This window comes from Ptiloglossa arizonensis, chromosome 3 (genome assembly GCF_051014685.1).
Source record: "Ptiloglossa arizonensis isolate GNS036 chromosome 3, iyPtiAriz1_principal, whole genome shotgun sequence".
Classification (NCBI taxonomy): domain Eukaryota; kingdom Metazoa; phylum Arthropoda; class Insecta; order Hymenoptera; family Colletidae; genus Ptiloglossa; species Ptiloglossa arizonensis.
In genome coordinates this window covers 26109465-26130484 of record NC_135050.1, presented here as the reverse complement: position 1 = coordinate 26130484, position 21020 = coordinate 26109465, and the positions used below count along the sequence as shown (strand labels likewise).

The 21020-nt window shown below is 40.7% G+C and overlaps 1 protein-coding gene across 1 annotated transcript in view; it reads left to right on the top strand.

Moving 5' to 3' along the window:
* The window catches only part of Btk29a (tyrosine-protein kinase Btk29A), a 361771-nt gene that overhangs the window by 107923 nt on the left and 232828 nt on the right, over positions 1–21020 (top strand). The gene's annotated exons all lie outside the window — the stretch shown is intronic.

Sequence of the window (21020 nt, the reverse complement as noted above, 5' to 3'; positions counted from 1 at the left end):
AAAGTATCCGGAGCTTAGATAAAAATGTCATAAAATCGAGCGGGCAATCGAACGTGTTAAACCGTCTAGAGGAATTTAAAGCGTATATTATGGTCGAAAATGCTCCGATTATATCGTATCCCGAATTATTGTTTTTGCGCTCGTATTTATCATCGGAGATATAATATTTTATCTACCGTTGGATTATCAGCTCTCATAAATACTGGTCAAGTGTGCTGGTACACGACCAGTCGATGCATTTATAATAATAAGTGTCATCGGGAGAGCCATCGAGCATAGCAGCTGATCGTTAAACCCATACTGTGGCTCTTTGGTTGTTCATTCTGATTGTTTACCATTTAGGCGTTACATTGCTCACTTTATATCGATATCCGTATCTAAAAAATTAATTACTTTTATCCTGGATTTGGATTGTTTCGTTTCGTTGGAGATACGGAATAATTTATTTCTATGCTTCTTTTTTTTTGTTCCAGGTGAGTACTCGTCGCAGACGATCGAGTTCTATTCAGCTTTGGGTGAGTGGTTTCCATACGCTATTATATTCGGGATCACGGCGGACTCGTAATTTTAATCGTCGAGCGGGAGCTATGAAAAGTCTTTCGTATCGAAATGGAAATCGAGAAAACTCGTCGGTGTTTGTAAACGTGTAAACGAAATTACAAAAACTCCTCGATAAATAGCCACGTTTTTCTTTAATAAAACACATCGAATCATCTCTCTCTCTCTCTCTCTCTCCATGCATATATTTTTGCGAGAGTGTTGTTAATGGATTGACGAGATTCTCACGATAAAAACGAGACCAAACACGACCATATCTGTAAAAATTTTTCAAAAATAATTTTTACAACGTATAAGTAAAAGTAGTCGAAATATAGTCGTGTTTGGTCTCATTTTTATCAAGAGAACTTTACAAATTCGTTGACAATACTTTTGCGAAGATACGATAATAAACATAAAAGTTGTTACTTTGCATCAGTATTGTTACATCGATACACTCGCTAATTCTAGAAAAAATGTCACTATCGTCCCTCGTTAAAGTGTTTTGAGCGTGCCTTTTATCGAGGAGTTATCGACACCGACACAAAACTCGTTTTACCATTGTTACTTTCGAATAGGGAATTAATCGTTTAACGTTCCACAATGATTGTAATGATTCGATAGTTACTCGAAGCTTTTTTTGCAACGTCGAGTTATTCTCAGGTGAAAAAGGAGCTTTGTGCAATAACGATCTACAAAGCCGGTCTGACATCTTACTCGCGGAAAAACGGCGCCTGGCAATCCGCCGTTCGAGCGACGAATGGCGGAGTTAAGGGACTCGTAATGACCGTACTTCGTTACAGTAATTAATCGTCCGCACGATGAAGTTCGTGCAGGCGTGCTCCGTGAAATTCTTAATCGCTAATTAAGCGAAGGTACCGCGGCGGTAGATCGATCAAAACCAGAGCATTAAATACGGATAACGTTGCGCCGACCGAGTTACTCGACGAAGAAACGTTTGCGTTAACTGTTAACGCGAGCAGTGCTGAACAAATATAATTGAACGTATGTTTCTCCCTTAAAAAAGAAACAAAAAGGGAGAGAAAGAAACTTACTTTCTTTCAGAAGCAGTTTCACAGACGGTAAGTACATTGAATATTTTATAACGATGCGGATGAAAAAATCTGTGGTGTTCTAACCTCTCATAATACTACGTAATTATCGTCAAGAACGAGTACTGTAATTGAGTAAAATTTTTGCGATATTAATATTCTATTCTATTCTATTCTAATCGCCCAAATTTCGATCATTTTTTAACATTCTTCTGTATAGCGTGGTGTATTTTTCTACGTATTCTGTACCAATGCTCTGTAAAGATACTCTTAATTTTTCTTCTTCTTTCTAATTATACACGAAGAAAATTGTTACACGGTAAGAGATTCTACTCCTATGCTAGGGGGAGGGGTACGCTAAGTGGGAGGATCTTTGGTGAGGATTGGGGCGGAGCGAGGGCCTAGTCCGCTTCCCCCTCTCTCGTCTACTTTCTCGGGACTTACCTTCTCCCCGCAGTACCTCACCAGCGCGGCCTTGGGAACGCCCCCTTTCGTACTTTCAGTGTTAATTTATGATATCATCTAATCACGATTAAAACAGTCAATTGCAAAATACGCGCGTGTGGTCATAGAGGGCGGAAACAGAGATGTGGGCGGGGCCTAGTTCTCTTCCCCCTCCCTCGTCTACTTTCTCGGGACTTACCTTCTCCGCCCGCACCAGCGTGGCCTTGGGAACGCCCCTTTCGTACCTTCAGTTTTGATTTACGGAACCATGTGGTCACGATTGAAACAGTTGGCGGGGAAATACGCGCGGGGACGCGAGCGCGGTCGAAGAGGACGGAAACGATCGAGTTATCGGAAAAAGTAATGAACGCAGCCCCGATATCGGACTTATCGGCGCGGCGCAGCCACGGCAGATCGAACGAATTCGAGCGATTCTCTTTTTTCAGTGTCGACGATGGGCGCGTTTCATTCGTTCCCTCGTTTTCTCTCTCTCTCTCTCTCTCTCTCTCTCTCTCCCTCTCCCTCTCTCGCTCGCTCGCGTGTTCGTGTGTGTACCCAACAATCGAGCAGGGCGCGAGTGCCGGCGCACACTGAGCAATTAGTCGGTTCACCCGAATAGCAGTGATTAATCGTCGGCATTAGGCGGCCCGTTTTCAGGAAAGCGACGATCGCCGCGAATCGCTCGTTCACTCGCTCGCTCGCCACCGCTGCGACTCGTGCATCAAATCGCGATCTACGCGTGCGGCGATTAATTGCCGTAATTCGAAATAATCGCGGCCATTCGACGTGGAAAAGGTACCGGAGAAACGTACAGGCATAATTCCTTCGCCGCTGCGATTCATTTCTGCCAAACTCGCGTTGCACGATCCCCTCCGGTTACTCGCGTGACGTTTCTCGGATCCGCGCCGCCGGGACGAAAACCTCGCGCGGGACTCTGCGCTGAAATCTACCTCGAATGTATACAACCGCGAATCGGAGTAAGACGCGGTGACCGACGTATCTCATCCGTCGATTCGAAAAACATTTCGCACGGAAATAAATCCTTCATCCCTCTGTTGAGCTGCATTCGGCTGTCACTGGCGTACCTGTGCTGCGATTGATTACCTACATTGATTACTACAGGCGCGTATTTTGCAATTGACTGTTTTAATCGTGATTAGATGGTTTCATAAATTAACACTGAAAGTACGAAAGGGGCGTTCCCAAGACCGCGCTAGTGAGGTACTGTGGGGAGAAGGTAAGTCCCGAGAAAGTAGACGAGAGAGGGGGAAGAGAACTAGGCCCCGCCCCCATCTCTGTTTCCGCCCTCTATGACCACACGCGCGTATTTTGCAATTGACTGTTTTAATCGTGATTAGATGATTTTATAAATCAAAACTGAAAGTACGAAAGGGGCGTTCCCAAGGCCGCGCTAGTGATGTACTGGGCGGAGAAGGTAAGTGCCTCTCTGGTGGTTCTTTGTACAAGCAACGATTTCATAACAGAAATTGTTTTCACAGATCACTCGATCGAAGATATGTATACATGCGCGCGTAATATATATGTAATAATACATAAAATATCATTTTGTTAAAATTATTCCAAAGTTACTCGAATGCCAGTACTGAACAGTTTGGTTAATTTTTCCTATAATTTAGGAACACCTACAAGCCGATTAGCAAGAAAAACACACACGCACAGTTTAGTGGATACTAAAACGATATCGTAAGGTTAGAAATTTTCGAAAAAAATCGTAAAATTAATCGCGAATTCGCTCAAGTGTCCAGGTTCTCGATCTCTGAATCGTGGTAATTCCCTCTTGGTCCGGATCGAGATAAAACGGTTAAATATTTTTACAAAATTGTCGCGCGTATAGCGAAGCTCTCGAAACGAACCGGTCATTGTATTATTTCCTCTGTAACAGCTTGCTCGCGCCGTAATATTAAATTGCGCGGGTGCCGCGCACGGAAGGCCGCGTTGCCTGTAATTCGCTTTCGAATCGGATCGTTAAGCTCACCGGTATAGAAAAACCGGGCGAGACAAGTGATTTTCCCGCCGACGCAAATCCCGTGGATTTTTCAATCCGCGTGGACGATCGATTCCGTACTCGCCGCGACGCGCCGCGAAGCGTTTACCAGAATTTTTCGCGTACACCAGCGACAAATCATTGCACACGTCGAGCTCTTCGTGATTATTCGCGGGATAAATAGCTCGATCATTAACGCTGCTTATTAAATCGTTCTCGAATTTGATCGTCGTTCGATCTGTGATTCATTAATCCATCAATCGTTTCGATTAGAAACGTTACTGAGCCCGTAGAACAGCGACTCCTCGATAAAAGTCACGTGTCCGTAGCTCTTAACGAGGGACGGTAGGGAATTCGTTCTTCGAATCGACTTTTAGTATTTCGAGCTGAGATTTAGTCATCTGTGAATCTTTTGCAAGTAAATGGAATACATTAAGAGGCTTGTATTGACAATGTTAATGCAAATTAAGAACTTTTGTAATATACTTCTCGGTGTATCTTCGTGGAAATATTGTCAACGAATTGACGAGGTTTTATCGATGAAAATGAGACCAACCACGATTGTATTCCGACTATTTTTACTTGCACGTTGCGAGGATTATTTGTTGAATAATTTGCAATTGCGTGTAATTAAAAACACTCCGAATAGGGTCGTGTTTGGTCTCGTTTTCATCGCGAAAGTCTCGTCGGTTCATCGACGATAGTTTCTAGTCGATTTTAAATAAATTCTCCGCGTTGGAGAAAATGATACGTCGCGTTTACGATTCTTTACGAAGTTGTAGATTCTGTAGGGTACACGTCATGGCTGTACACGGTTCTGTATATAGTTAGTTCGAGGGGAAGGGTGGATCTCATTAATCCAGGGAATATTCATGGCAGTACTCCTGGCGCGATTCAGGGCAGATGATATTGCCTTGCGACGAACTTGATCAAACTTGAAATTTTCATATTATAATATTACATTTGCGATGATGTACATATTACAAAGGAATAAAATTTAATCGGCCGTTTCATCGAGGACGAGCGCATGCTCGCTGAAAAGAAAGATGTAATTCACAGATTGTAGTCCTTTTCTCTGTGTTCTATTTTACGAGGCTAATTTCAAAGAAGATTATAAACTTATAATTCTACTCCTCGGTGGTTAAGAAATGGTTTGTTATAGGTTAATTATACACTCGAGTTTAAATAGTCGTAAGTAGCCGGTTTCATCGCTTTTATACTAAAATCGACAAGTATTTTTATATTTTTGCAGAAGTACAATGTCCACAAAATTATACGTCAATGGCGAGAGTTTAACGAAAATCAACGAAAATTGTCCAGGAACGTAGACCAACGGATTGACCTAATCATATTTTATTTTCAGAAGTTACCTGTAAATTATAACGTTATCGTGATTTACAATAATTATATATAAAACTCTCCTCGATGTGAGTTCTTAATCGACTTAGATAATTCTTAAAAAATAATTTACAAAGTCCCTTTTCGAATACTAAGAAAAAATCAAATAAAATAATCTATCGGTAGATTTCATAAAATAAATTCTCAAAGAAATTTTTTCTTTCAATCAATGATTAATTTTTTTTTACAATTAACATTAAAAGTGTGCACTCTTAAATTCGGATTTCGTTGAATAAATTCCTAAACAAATTTTTTCTTTCAATCGATGACTAATTTTTTCTTACAACTGACATTAAGAGTGTGCACTCTTAAATTCGAATTTCGTCAAATAAATTCTCAAAGAAATTGTTTCCTTCGACTGATGATATTTCGTCGAATAAAATCTCAAAGAAATTGTTTCCTTCAATTGATAATATTTCGTCGACTAAACTCTCAAAAAAATTGTTTCCTTCAACTGATGATATTTCGTCGAATAAACTCTCAAAAAAATGGTTTCCTTCAATTGATAATACTTCATCAAATAAATTCTCAAAGAAATTGTTTCCTTCAACTGATAATATTTCATCAAATAAATTCTCAAAGAAATTGTTTCCTTGAACTGCTACTATATCGTCGATTAAATTCTGAAAAAAAAAAAAAAAAAAATATTTTCTTTCGATCGACGACTAATTGTTTCTTTTTACCGACACTGAGAACGCGTACCCTTAAATTCGGGCAAACCGATAGAAAGAAGCACGTTCTCGTCTCTTGAAACAAAGTTTCCGCAAAGGACAACCGGTCCGCGTAGTCTCCGCAGGGGAACGTCATCGATCGACGCACGCCTTCAGCTTCTGTTTATCGTTCACCGATGTTTATTGCGTCTGAAAAGTTCCTCGTCGATTCTCTCGTTCCTCGTAAATAATTCTTCGCCGTGAGATCTCGGTCCCGTGAACGTGGGACGCTTTACGCGACGCGGCAAGACAAAGAGGAGATAGAGGTGCATAGTTGGCCGCATTATTGCATCGGTAGAACGAGCCGATATTCACCGTGGAAAGGAAGACCTCGTTACCTCGTAAATATCGAATAGCTGGATAACGTAAGGGTTTTTACCGTCTTCCGTCCTGGAGGATTGTTTATTCCGCGAAGTTGTCGAGTGGCACAATACCGTCCCTCGTAGCTTACCTCGCGCGACATTATCTCGAAAGAAACCACGACGTTCCACGAAATATCTCTCGCTGTCTCGTCGAGTCGTACCTCTTCCTCGACAGATGAATACTGTTTGAGAAATTGCGTTGATAGAATCTAATGGAACGCGATCGATTCGAGCTGCGTTTGTGCACTCTTAGGAAACGTTGAGATCGTCGACGCTCGATCGAGTAATCGAGAACTTTTCGAGTAATCTGAACTCGAAACACTTGGAAGTACTTTTTTATATTATGAAATATATTTATATATTTTGTTATATATTTATATATTTTATATTCTTTGTATTCACACCTTGACCACCGTGTCAATTTTTCGTACTCAAGAATGTTCACGATATTTGTTCAAAGTGGAAAAAGTAGAAATATTGGATAATTTGTCGATGTACTTGTTATTTTATAGTATTACCAACGAGAGTAACGCTATTTAAACATTTCTTAGAGTTCGTGTCTTGTGAACGTTTTGGAGAATCGTTGTAACTTTGGAGCGTTGTTCATCAATGACCACTATGGATTAAAGGACAAAAATTCGATAATTGTTCAATGATATAAATCGCTGTATACTGTTTCCATTAGTGGTTTATTATTCGAATAAAAATCTTGCTCATATTTTATTACTACTGCGTCGGTAATTATCTATTAAACAACTATTATTCTTATTGTAATATTCTCTCTCTTTTCCCTCGTTCTGTACTATTTCACTTTCTCAGCAATCTTAATATCGTCTTTTATACGTTTTCCTATTTTCTACTCTTCTTTCATTTTCTTCTCTCGTCTCTGCTCTTTATTTCTTTATTGTACTCTTGTTACTCGAGGTCAGGTTGATAACAATTTACTGCACCTCGCAATTGTACCGTTCTCTATTCGATATTACAACGGTATACAATCTTGGCACGATAAAGCCACGTATTGTTCTTATTATTATTTACAGGAAGCTCGAGTCTTCGAGGAAGTTTCGTTCTCCACTTCGTTTCGAAGCATCGCGTTTCGACGATCGATCACTATTGGGTCGTTCGAAAAGTCATTAGAAATATTGCAAAATGTACGATTGTGTAACGACCTTTTGTTTTTTTTTCAAGAGACTTTTCGAGTTTTAAAGAAACACGATTGAATAATTAAAAGTGTTCGCAACGAGAGAAACATTGCAAAATCTACGATTGCATCTTTTTTCTTAAAATTACAACCTTTTGTTCTTTTTTCTCAAAATTACGACCTTTCGTTTTTTTTTCGTTCTTCTTTTTTGAAAAATCGGCAACTCGTTTCCAAAACGCTTTGTAGATCAACATTTCGAGTTTTGAATACACATAACCCAATAATTACAAATGTTCATAACGAGAGAAACATTGCAAAATCTACGATTGTAACTTCTTTCTCAAAATAACGACCTTTTGTTTCTTTTTTCGTTCTTTTTTTTTTGCAAAAATCGGCAACTCGTATTCAAAACGCTTTGTAGATCAACGTTTCGAGCTTTGAATACACATAACCCAATAATTACAAATGTTCATGACGAGAGAAACATTGCAAAATCTACGATTGTAACTTCTTTCTCAAAATAACGACCTTTTGTTTCTTTTTTCGTTCTTCTTTTTTGCAAAGATCGGCAACTCGTACCCAAAAGTTCGAAAAACTCATTACGTTTTTTTTTGGCAAAAATGAAACACAATTTTTTCACAGTGTATAAACATTTCATTAAATTAAACATCAATTTGATAAATCTTCTCCTCCATTTTGAAAAACGAAACGATTTTCCCAAGAACCCGATATTTCCATCGATCGCGAGAAACGAGAGTGTCGTCGAGTCGAACGAGAATTGATTTACGCTACTATTTGTAAATTCGTCGCTCACGGTCCCCGTTTTGCGGTTATTCGGTAATGCACCCTTGGTAGGCAAGATCGATATCGTTTGCACAGACTGCAACGAGGATTTTGAGCGCGGCCCGGCCGCATATTTGTACGAAATTGTCGCGACCGCAGCCACGATTGATTTTATTCATGACCTTCGTCGCGGAAGTACTTTAGATGCGACGAACGACCCCGTGAGGAAAAATAGCGGAAAGTTTTCCATTTTAGATGGCCCGGCGATAAAAAGGGCCAGAGTAGAATGGAACGTGTCGCCGACGTTGCCGTTTCGGGGACGCTGGATGCAATTCTGGGCATCTATTCCCGTCTGCGCCATAGTTATTGGAATTCTTCCCTTTCTCGTTAGTCTGTCTCGAAACGTCGATCTACAAGGCGTTCCGGAAACGAGTGACCGATCTTTGTAAAAAAGAAGAATGGAAAAAAACAAAAGGTCGTTATTTTGAGAAAGAAGTTATAATCGTAAATTTTGCAATGTTTCTCTCGTCGCGAACACTTTTAATTATTCAATCGTGTTTGATTAAAACTCGAAAAATCGATCTACAAAGTGTTTTGGAAACGAGTTGCCGATTTTTGCAAAAAAGAAAAATGTAAAAAGAACAAAAGGTCGTTATTTTGAGAAAGAAGTTACAATTGTACATTTTGCAATGTTTCTCTCGTTATGACCATTTGTAATTATTGGGTTATGTGTATTCAAAACTCGAAACGTTGATCTACAAAGTGTTTTGGATTCGAGTTGCCGATCTTTGCAAAAAAGAACAAAAGGTCGTTATTTTGAGAAAAAAGAACAAAAGGTTGTAATTTTAAGAAAAGAGATACAATTGTACATTTTGCAATGTTTCTCTCGTCGCAGACACTTTTAATTATTCAATCGTGTTTATTTAAAACTCGAAACGTCGATCTACAAGGCGTTCCGGAAACGAGTGATCGTTCTTTGCAAAAAAGAAGAACGAAAAAAGAAACAAAAGATCGTTATTTTGGGAAAGAAGAGTTTCTCTCGTCGCGAACACTTTTAATTATTCAATCGTGTTTATTTAAAACTCGAAAAGTCTCGAGAAAAAAAAACAAAAGGTCGTTATACAATCGTACATTTTGCAATGTTTCTCTCGTCGCGAATATTTGTATTTATTGGGTTATGTGTATTTAAAACTCGAAATGTTGATCTACAAAGCGTTTTGGATACGAGTTGCCGATCTTTGCAAAAAAGAACAAAAGGTCGTTATTTTGAGAAAGAAGTTACAATCGTAGATTTTGCAGTGTTTCTCTCATTGTGAACACTTGTAATTATTAATGGTTATGTGTATTTAAAACTCGAAATGTTGATTGACAAAGTGTTCCGGAAACGAGTTGCCGATTTTTGTAAAAAAGGAAAATGGAAAAAAAAACAAAAGGTCGTTATTTTGAGAAAGAAGATACAATCGTACATTTTGCAATGTTTCTCTCGTTGCGAACATTTGTAATTATTGGGTTATGTGTATTCAAAACTCGAAATGTTAATCTACAAAGTGTTTTGGAAACGAGTGACCGATCTTTGCAAAAAAGAAGAATGGAAAAAAAACAAAAGGTCGTTATTTTGAGAAAAAAGATACAATCGTAGATTTTACAATGTTTCTCTCGCAAAGTCGCAAACACTATTAATTATTCAATCGTGTTTATTTAAAACTCGAAAAGTCGATCTACAAATCGTTTCGGAAACGAGTTGTCGATTTTTGCAAAAAAAAAGAACGAAAAAAAAAAAAAACAAAAGGTCGTTATTTTGAGAAAGAAGATACAATCGTAAATTTTGCAATGTTTCTCTCGTCGCGAACACTTTTAATTACCCGGTCACGTGTATTTAAAACTCGAGTATAGAAATCGACACCGATTCGCCTCGATCGTGTTATTCGAGACCACTGCGTATCGCGTTGCGTGTACCATTGCGCGTATTATTTCGATTAACGTTGACCGTTCGATCGATCGACTTTATTTTTTTAAAATTAAACAAACGAAGCATCATAGTCCCCTTTTTTCGGTACCTTTTGCCACTCGATGGAGATCGAATACAGATAGACGTATTGCTTTTCGATTGTGCGAACAATTTCTGGTTACTCTCGTCGAAATTAGTTTAAAACTTCAACGAACGTGAGAGGAATCGAGGTGAAAAATTTCTAACTGTTTCGGGCTCGATCTCCCCTGGTTAGAACGCGATCGCTATCGAATCCTGTCGAACGAAGTGGATAGACATTGTTAAATTTATCGTGCAAATCGACAATCCTCTCTATCCACGCGAAACGTAAATATAAAATAAATACATTGTACTCGTACTCGCGGTGCAAGTACTATTCGCGGTTGCACCGCGAAGGGTCTCAGTTCCTTTAAAACACGGTGGAACGTGCATTAGAAAACGAATTTTATTCTCGATACGAGATACACTCTAATGGAAAAAAAGGAAACGTTTCGTTGCTACTCGGGTGTCTTGCGGAGAATCCAAGTATAGTATTCGTCTGGAAGAAGATACTCCCGCCGTGACGTACAGCACCGGCGTAAAAATAAAGGGAAACCTCCGCGTCTCTATTTCGGATGCAACGTATGCAAGACGAACTCGCAGCCCGAATGCACTTTCGGTGCCTCCATTTTTAAGAAGTAATTCGCTCCAGTCTCGAAGAGGGCTGCCTCGAAAGAGAAGCAACGAGATATTTCTTCCAGAGGCAGTCTTACCTTGATTCCACGATAAATGATAAATATTCCGATAGTAGAAAATTACGTACGATGATTAATGTACCACGATGTGTGTTCACTGTTATTCTTGTACGTATTTTGTACGTATAAAGAGAAGGTTTCCTTTCTTGAAATTTTCTTTTCGCGAAGAAGCACGCGTGGACCCGTTTAATTCTAAATAACAGCGCAAGTTGAGAATTTATCGGTGTCCTGTCCTACTTATCGATGGTACTACATTCTCTTTGATCCAGGAATCGTCTTCCCTGCCCTCCGGTATACTCAATTCTCATTATCCTTGTCGATGGTACTATATTCTCCTTAATGGAGGATTCGTCACTTCAGCTCCTAGTTGTACTCGACATTGTCCACGTTCCCCTTATCATAGGTATCACCTTTCCAGTTCTAAGCTATGCTCAGTCTTCGTTACCCTTGTTGATGGTACCACGTTTCTCTCAACAATGGCACCGTATTCCTTTTAACAGAGGACTCATTTTTCCAGCTCCTAACAATACTCAGTTTTCATTATTCCTGTTAATGGTGCTATGTTTCTTTTATCAATGGCACCACATTCTCCCGAACCCAAGAACCATAGTTTCAGCTCTCAGCTATACTCGACACTGTTAATATTCTCTTTACCCTAGGTATCACCTTTCCAGTTCTAATCTATGCTCAGTCTTCATTACCCATGCTGATGGTACCACGTTTCTCTCAACAATGGCACCGTATTCCTTTAAACACAGGATTCATTTTTCCAGCTCCTAACAATACTCTTCTAACAAGTTCTCATTACTCTTGTTGATGGTACTACATTTCTTTTACCAATGACACCATATTCTCCTGAACCCAGAAATCATATTTTTAGCTCTCAGATATAATCGACACTGTCATCATTACCTTTACTCTAGGTATCATCTTTCCAGTTCTCAGCTATACTCAGTCCTCATTAACTTTGCTGATAGTACCTAGCTGATAGTTGATAGTTACTCTCAACAATAGCACCGTATTTGTTTTAACATAGGATTCATTTTTCCAGCTCTTAACAATACCCTTCTAACAAGTCCTCATTACCTTTGCTAATGATACTACACTTCTTTTATCAATGACACCACATTCTCCTGACCCAGAAATCATAGTTTCAGCTCTCAGCTATAATCGACACTGTTATCATTACCTTTACCCTAGGTATCATCTTTACAGATCTCAGCCACACTCAGTTCTCATTACCTTTGCTAATGATAGTACATGTCTTTCATCAATGACACCACATTCTCCTGAACCCAAGAATCATAGTTTCAACTCTCAGCTATACTCGACACTGTTAATATTTTCTTTACCCTAGGTATCATCTTTCCAGTTCTCAGCTATACCTAGTCCTCATTATCCTTACTGATGACACTACATTTCTTTCATCAATGACACCACATTCTCCTGAACCCAAGAATCATAGTTTCAGCTCTCAACTATACTCAACCCTGTTAACATTCTCTTCACCCCAGATATCGCCTTTCCACTTCTCAGCTACACTCAATCCTCATCACTCTTGCCTCTAGTACCACGTTTCTCTCAACAACGTCACCATATTCCCTTTAACAGAGGATTCATTTCTCATTTCCTCAGCTTCCAGTTGCACTCGACACTGTCCACGTTGATCCAACACCGATCTTCCTAGCTCTCCGTCTCGTCACGAGAGTCGTACTCTTCGAGACAATAATCCAGCTCGCCAGTGAGTCCGAAGAAGCATGGAAAAGAATGATAAATTAAACGAAAGGAAAAATTCTAAGAAAGACGTGGTCAGGGCTCGTGGTTGGTCGAACCCGGTAACTCGATTCGTGTTAACCGAGAAAGTCACGAACGGTTGTTTGCTAAGCTCAGTCGACGAAACTACGCTGCGCGTTTGTCCATCGACGCGTAACAGTTTCCACGTGGACGTTGCGTCTACTTCGCGGCCACTGACTGGTAAATAGCGGAAGAGTGAACTCGGTTCTCGTACCTTGTTCCTCCATTTCCGCGAAATTAACTCCTTCTTCGGCGCAGCCTGGCCGAAGTCCGGTGAAAAGGATGCACAACTGCTTCATCGAAGGCAGTCCTTTGTCACGAACCTCTGAACGCACCAAACCCTCGACACTATCGTTTAAATTAATTTTATTAATACCGTTATTAAACTTTACTTACATATGTGTAATATGTGTAATGTACTTATCGGTTAAAAATGTAATATCACCTTTTTATTACATTTTACGATATAATCAGCAGAAGACGATCCCAACGGTTCTGTTATTTTAACCCGTGTCTAGAAATTGTACTCTTTGTTACATTTTCAGGTATAATTACCGAAAGATGACTCGAACGATTTTGTTCTTTTAATCCAGCGCCTAGAAACCTCGCTCTTTATTACATTTTACGGTATAATTACCAAAATGTTGCTCGAACGGTTGTTTTAATCCGTGTCTAGAAACGGGCAGTACCGATTACTTTATCATCGTTCCGTGTACAATTCGTTTCGTTCGTAAATGTCGCTGTAAGCGGTTAATTCTCTCAAAGCGTATATTTTAATCCACGTCTACGAACGAGCACTACCGATTACTTTATCACTGTCCCGTGTACTCTTTGTTTCGTTCATAATCGTCGGTGTAAATGGTCAACTCCCTCAAAAGTGTGTATTCGATGAAAGAACAACGTCGAAGAGTCGTGAAAGTTGTTGAACGAAGAACATTGCTCGAGCTGTAATTGAAAAATTAATTCGAAGAATGCCTGGAGTTGTTCAAGTGATACGGTGCAAAGGTTATTTCGATGAATAGGTCGTCGATTGGACCAAATTTATACTTGCGAAATTAAAACAAGATTCTCCGGGTGTACAATTTAATTTTCCATCGATACTCTTCGACGTGTATTTGCATAATTTCGGGGTAACATTCTTCTCGCGTAATGGTCCCGAACTTTCCACCAGCGATGCATATTGTCTCGCATGATGCAACATCGAGGTACAGCCTCCGGCTGCTTCTCGACCTAACTTCGAAGTTACCATACGAGTGGAAACAAACACAAACAATTAAAGACAAGCAAGACGACACAGGGAAAGTCTACCAAGGAAATATTGAACCAACTGTTGACGAATCGTAGAAACTTTTTCAGAGCGGAGAAGGGAGTGAATTTTTTAAAGGAAGCTTCAATATTGACTAAATGGGGAAAATTACCTGGAAATTGGATGTACGGTGAATCGAGATAGAAATTGATGATTGCGAACAGTACATTTCATTTAGAATAACCGAGATGTGTTAATAACGCGATAAGAGAGGTCAGTCATAGTTCGTGAATCGAGAAAACAAATTATCGTTAATTATACGAGATATCGTTGTACTATTAATAAGTATGATCCAATAAGTCGTAGAACGTTGTGTAACGAGATGTTGTCACTGAATTGGAGACACTTGAACCGTTGAATTCTGTTTACGCTTTCGTTAGAAGAGATGTATGGTATCTCTATTGAACTGTACGGTATCGAGTAGGGTAAGTTACGATATATATTTGTAGAAATTACCTCTCGATACGGATACTGGGGTGAGGAGTAACCCGTGTACGAGCAGCGGCCGGAAAAATGCTGATTGGGCCTGCGGGAGCTACCCAAAGCCTTATAAAAGGAGCTCATTTTCGAGGTAAAAGTCACTCGATTCTGGCTTCTCGAGTTAGGAGGGTTGTCTCCGGTTTTCTTCGCTCTCCAAGGACACTCCTCGACCACGACCAAGGTCTGCTAATAGAGTGACTTCCGGAGACAGTGTGGCTACGTCACCTCTGTTTGGATTTGTCCTCTTTTTGCTCGACGATGCCTTTCGAGGTTCGTAACGACCTATATTGTCGACAAAGACGGGCAAAATTTCATCCGAATAACAACAGTAATAGTATTTTATTCGAAACGTTTGTAATATATATTTTCGTGTAATTTAGAATTCGTTCAATATCGTTTTCGTTCGATAAATATCTCCTCTTTGTCATTCTGTAAGTACTTTCTACGAGTATATCGATATCTGATAATACAATTCAAAGATGGCGGATTTACAAAGTAAATATCACCTTAGGGTACTTCAGAAGATAGAATTGGTGATCTAATCGAGGGAGTTCGAAACGATAGCTTTTCGTATTGGAAGTCACGTAGTACAGCATCTGGGTCAAAAGTGACCCGTGCTGGTAGACACGAATTTGTACAAGTTTTCCCGACGAGAAACTATTACTGTAAATACAATGAAAAGTGGGGTAACAATCTTGGAAATTATAAAGAGATAACGTTTCTTAAATTTAAGATACGTAACATTTATCGAGTACTAATCCCAGGCACGTCTATTACATAGTACATTTTTCTTGTACTTGAACACACGTTACCAATGTTTCATTAAAAAGAGATAACATTTCTCAAATTTAAGACAAGTAACATTTATCGAGTACTTATCCCAATCACGTCTATTACACAGTACTTTTTTCTCGTAGCTGAGAAACGATACCAATGTTTCATTGGTACGTTACCAATGTTTCATTGGTACGTTACCAATGTTTCATTGGTACGTTACCAATGTTTCATCATAAACAGATAACATTTCTCAAATTTAAGACAAGTAACATTTATCGAGTACTTATCCCCGTCACGTCTATTACACAGTACTTTTTTCTCGCAGCTGAGAAACGATACCAATGTTTCATCGGTACGTTACCAATGTAGAAATTTTCCTTTCTATTTATCCAACCTGCGTACAAAAGTGTTTATTCCAGTGCACAAATAAAATATTGAATAATAAACAGCACTGGCAGAATGTGCGTTCACGTACAGGCTATCTCGGTTCTTCTCGAGTGACTTCTCGACCTAAGAGGTGTTCGAGCATCCTTTGATCATCAATGTCGTATTAAAAGGACGTCGAATAAATATGTAATTCGCGACGAGGATGAGAGGGGGGGGGGGGGGCACGTTGTCCTCGCGTTTGCCGCAACTTGACAAACGGGTCGAGTCCGATTCGTTCATAGATGTGAAAAATCCGCTCGATCTCGATGGTCGTGTCCGATTTCCAAAGGCATTGGTTATCGACTGGCACGCGTTCGTTTCGTTTCCACAGGCTCGAAGATCGATGGACGATTCGTATAAATTGATAGCCGTTGCTCGTCCACGGTTGTCCGTCACATTTCGAATTCTGCTTGGATCCACGAAAACGGTCTCGCGTGTAAAAAAAAAAAAGAGAGAAAAAAAAAACCCAGTCAGCCACGGTCCGATCCTCGGCTGCGGAATTGCAGCGTATCTCGGGGGCTGACGCCGGTGATCTCGAGATCGATGGCGACTACGAAACTGCTCTCGACGCTGCCCGACTCACGTCGAGTGCAACTTATTGAAAACGGTCGGATGCACCTGACGCCGCCCGTTTCGATCTCTCCCGGTCAGATATCACCGTTGAGAGCGTTTACCGTCGAAATGGTGCTTCCTGTTCCACGGTGGTGCGCGATATTTCTCCGAGAAATCGAACGTATTGCCGAAACATCGATGCACCTGGAATTTCTTTACGGTAGACGGGACGAGAGTTTTCGACGATCAAAGTTGAACCAGTTCCCGTCCGCTCTTCCATCTTTTCGACTCGTGGTGGTGTGTACGTATGTACTGTGAGAAGTTGGAAAGATGTCATTTGGGTAGAGAATGGTATTGTGTATCCATTCTCGCTTTTTCTATGGAGTTGTGTGGTTTAATCAAGATCGAACGAGTTTGCGCTCACTTTTGCGTTCTTTAGATTTGTGATGGTGTGTACGTATGTACAGTGAGAAGTTGGAAAGATGTCATTTGGGTAGAGAATGGTATTGTGTATCCATTCTCGCTTTTTCTATAGAGTTGTGTGGTTTAATCAAGATCGAACGAGTTTGCGCTCACTTTTGCGTTCTTTAGATTTGTGATGGTGTGTACGTATGTACTGTGAGAAGTTGGAAAAATGTCACTTGGGTCAAGAGGGTTATAGTATGTTAATTCTCGCTTTTTCAATAGAGTTTTCTTGTCTAATCAAAATTGAACAATTTCACATCCACTTCTCTGTTCTTTCGACCTATGGGAGTGTGTACGCATGTACTGTGAGGAGTTGGAAAAATGTCATTTGGATGGAGGGGGTATACTACAATAATGTTCGTCTTTTCTATGGAGTTTTCTTGCCTAATCAAGATCGAACGAATTTGCACCCACTTTTGCGTCTTTTCGACTTGTGGTAGTGTGTACGTATGTACTGTGAGAAGTTCGAAAGATGTCACTTGGGTCAAGAAGGATATAGTATGTTAATTCTTGCTTTTTCAATAGAATTGCCTTGTCTAATCAAAATGGAACGAGTTCTAGCCTATTCTGCTGTCTTTTTGACTTGTGGAGGTGTGTACGTATGTACTGTGGGAAGTTGGAAAGATGTCACTTGGGTAGAGAGGGGTATTGTTCACCAATTCTGGCTTTTTCTATAGAGTTGTGTTGTCTAATCAAAATTGAACAATTTTACATCTACTTTTGCGTTCTTTCGACCTATGGGGATGTGTACGCATGTACTGTGAGGAGTTGGAAAGATGTCATTCGGATTAAGGAGAATGTAGCGCGACAATACTCGCTTAAATTTCAATACATTTGTCTCTACAATCAAATCCCTTATCTATACAATTTTCCCACTACTCGGTGTTACGAGTTCAAACTCGAGTCGTCAGCAGCAAGGATGTTTATTCTTAGGAAAATTTAACGCAATACCTCTAGAGAACAAGACTCTTCAAATTATGGGAATACACAAGAGCCACATTGGGACTTAAAGTTTCACAGAGATACCTTTACCATCGTGAGGATCACCTTCAGATGAAATTTATCCAAAACCTACTCCATGTATATTTATTTGATTAAAAACAGGACACATTGTGTCATTCGAAAAAAAATTGATCGAAGGTAGTACACGTGCGAATACTCCCAACAAATGAAATTCCGCGCATGACTGACAACGCGCGCGTGTGTGTTTGTGTTTGTGTGTGGGTGTGTGTACGATTCTATCGCAAAGGGGAACTATTTATCGAGGGTTTATTGTACTTGGAAAAGACGTGGAATCACCGCTCGCGAAGCGATGTGTTTTCGGTTATCGAGAACAGACGAGTCGCGTCGAATAAATCCTTGGTTCCGCTGTAGTCTACGGATTTTCGATGTTAGCTCGATAAGCGCGGAGAGAAGGATCGCGCGAACGTGGTAAAAGAAGCAATAACGATCGAAAATGGTTTCCCGACTCGAAGAGTCGATCGATCGAAACCGAGAGAGAGAGGGACTACCGCGGTGGACACTGCGTTGAACCGTTTGGCTGGCAAGCGCGAAAACAGAGAGGACGGTTGTCCGATATCATCGATTGCCAAGAGCGTCGCGACACTGGTCTACCGTGAAGCCATTCGAGGAACGCGTCGTCGAATTTCCTCTCGAATCGAAAACTAATTCTACCGGTAGAGTCCCCCAAGTAACGACGCCCATTTGGCTCGACCGCAACCGACACGAATTCTACTCAGGGGGGCTGCGCGATCGTTTTCACCGTAATCGCTCCTGATGCATAGTCAAACGAACCAGCGAACACTGCACCAACTTCTTCGTGGACAAACTCGAATCTATCTGTCGCGACCACTAATGCGAACGTTGATCGTCACCGGTGCCGTCGTTAGAGATCGCGAGCCACTTGTTCTTATTTTTGGAATTGAAGATCGTAGACGGTTTCCGTAGTCCGCAATGTACTATTTGAAAAATATACGTTCTTCGGTGAAAGTACACTTCACGGTCTCGAATCTGTCGATATTTAGTTTCTGACTTGGAATTTATTAGGAGGATGATGTATTATAGTTACAAAAGTGTGTAAACGATTCGGTTGGTGGAATTATATTTGTTTATTTTTTAGAAAATGTGGAAGTAACTTACAGTGAGTGTGGGGTCCCTTGAATGAGAGATACTTTAAATGTGGAGGACTTTGAATGTAGGATCCCTTGAGTGCGGGGTTTCTTGAATGTGGGATCCCTTAAATGTGGAGTGCGTTGAGTGTAGAGTCCCTTGAGGGTCCCTTGAGTGTAGGGTCCTTTGAGTGTAGAGTCAAAGGACACTCAAGGGAGTGTATGGTCCTTTGAGTGTGAGGTTCTTTGACTGTTGAGTCCTTTGAGTGTAAAGTCCCTTGACTGTAAAGTCCCTTGAGTGTAAGGTTCTTTGAGTGTAGATTCCCTTGAGTATAGGGTCCTTTGAGTGAAAGGTTCTTTGAGTGTAGAGTCTCTCGAGTATAGGGTCCTTTGAGTGTAAGGTTCTTTGAGTGTAGAGTCCCTTGAGTATAGGGTTCTTTGAGTGTAGGATCCTTTGAGTGTAAGGTTCTTTGACTGCAGAATCCCTTGAGTATAGAATCCTTTGAGTGTAGGATCCTTTGAGTGTAAGGTTCTTTGACTGCAGAGTCCCTCGAGTATAGGTTCCTTTGAGTGTAGAGTCCCTTGAGCGTGGGATCTTCGAGTACGAAGTCTCTCGAGTGTGCAGTCCCTCGATTCCGAAGTCCCTTGATTACGAACTCTCTTGAATATGAGCTCTCTTGACTGCACGATCCCTGTACAATAGACACCATCGTACAATTGCAAATCTTCCCTCCACAGTGTCCCTCAGTCTTCCATCGAATTCGTGATACAATCTCTCCCGATTACACGAGTCACCCTTTATAACGATCCAGTCGCTCGAATTGTCACCGTCGCCACGGTTAAGTGTTCGTCGTTGCTTGTCGAAGGGTTAATAAACGGAAACGTGGGTTCGAGTGACCCTACCTTTGGGACGGGTGTAGATACACCCTAACCGTATTGCTCGTATCTCCGACACCCAGGTCCTTAATCTTCCATGACAGTGTGCCTAAGTCAACGGGGACCGGCGGTAGCCCATTACCGGCAGATGTATTATTAACCACTTGCCGAGCTAGAACCTACCGCCACGAATCCAACCGAGCATTTGCATAATATGGAGACAGTGGGACGTGCACGGTTACCGTAATAACGCGTTCAACAGCTCCGTGACAGCGACGCAGTCGACAGTCACGATCTAAGAAACCTCTGACGGGGACAATCAGCCGGCTAATGTCTCATAAATCCGGGAACCGAGTCGCTCGGTTATCTTCGTGTACGTCTCGAGTGAATCGTGGAGAAGATCGCAATTGCGTCCTCGCGGGTGAACATCGTGTCCGATAACGTCGTTCGTCGAGTTCAACGGCCCGTACACTACCAACAAATGGTCCGCAATTTGAAAATTTTTAAAGAATTTCAAACTTCCCACGAACGTGACTCGAATGATCCTATCAATGCATCCATTTCTTATTTCAGCAAAGAAGCGAGGCTAGGTGTGGAAATGGATCCTTGATATTTGTTGCGCGATTCATGGGTCTCTTCAGACCCAGAGAGACTTTTGTAAAGATCAGTTACCCCGTTAGTACAGCGTTCCGTGGAAACGAGGAGAAGTAGGATAAAGTAACGGAGTCTTTCTTCGAAAGGGCAAATTGTAATTGTGGGAGTAAGTTACGGGTCTGTTTGGACCCAGACCTGGTCTCTATCAGTGATCGTTTGAATTGTTAGTATTGTCAGAGGTAAAGAAACTTTGAGTTCATGTATTATCGTACATATCTTTGTAACCATGTAAGGAAAGTAGGGGAAAAGTTTAATGCGTTTTATTTTCCAGGGAGAGGGTGGAAATTTTGAAAAAGAAAAGCTTTTCAAAAATTTGGGATGGGATATCGAATAACTCTGTACAATGCATCGAAATCAGTGGATTCAGTTGTCAAGAAACTTGAGAAAAAGTAATTTTCCGATAAGAGGGTACAAATTTGGAAAAAGAAA